Genomic DNA, 201 nt, shown 5'->3' with positions numbered 1-201 from the left:
CGGTCAATTAATTTAAAGCAGGAATGTCGTGATAATAACTCGTTATTGTGTTGATAGTAACAGCAATCACTGATAAAACTGATATTAGCAATCAACAATACTATTAACAGTAATGAACAGCTCAGTAACACCATTGGCAATTTTTATGGTAATTATAAGTTCAATAGTGATTTTAATAAATTGATGATAATCATAGGAATG

The sequence above is a fragment of the Penaeus monodon genome, chromosome 27, assembly GCF_015228065.2.
Source record: "Penaeus monodon isolate SGIC_2016 chromosome 27, NSTDA_Pmon_1, whole genome shotgun sequence".
NCBI classification, from domain to species: Eukaryota; Metazoa; Arthropoda; class Malacostraca; order Decapoda; family Penaeidae; genus Penaeus; species Penaeus monodon.
Note: the sequence above shows the minus strand (reverse complement) of the source record.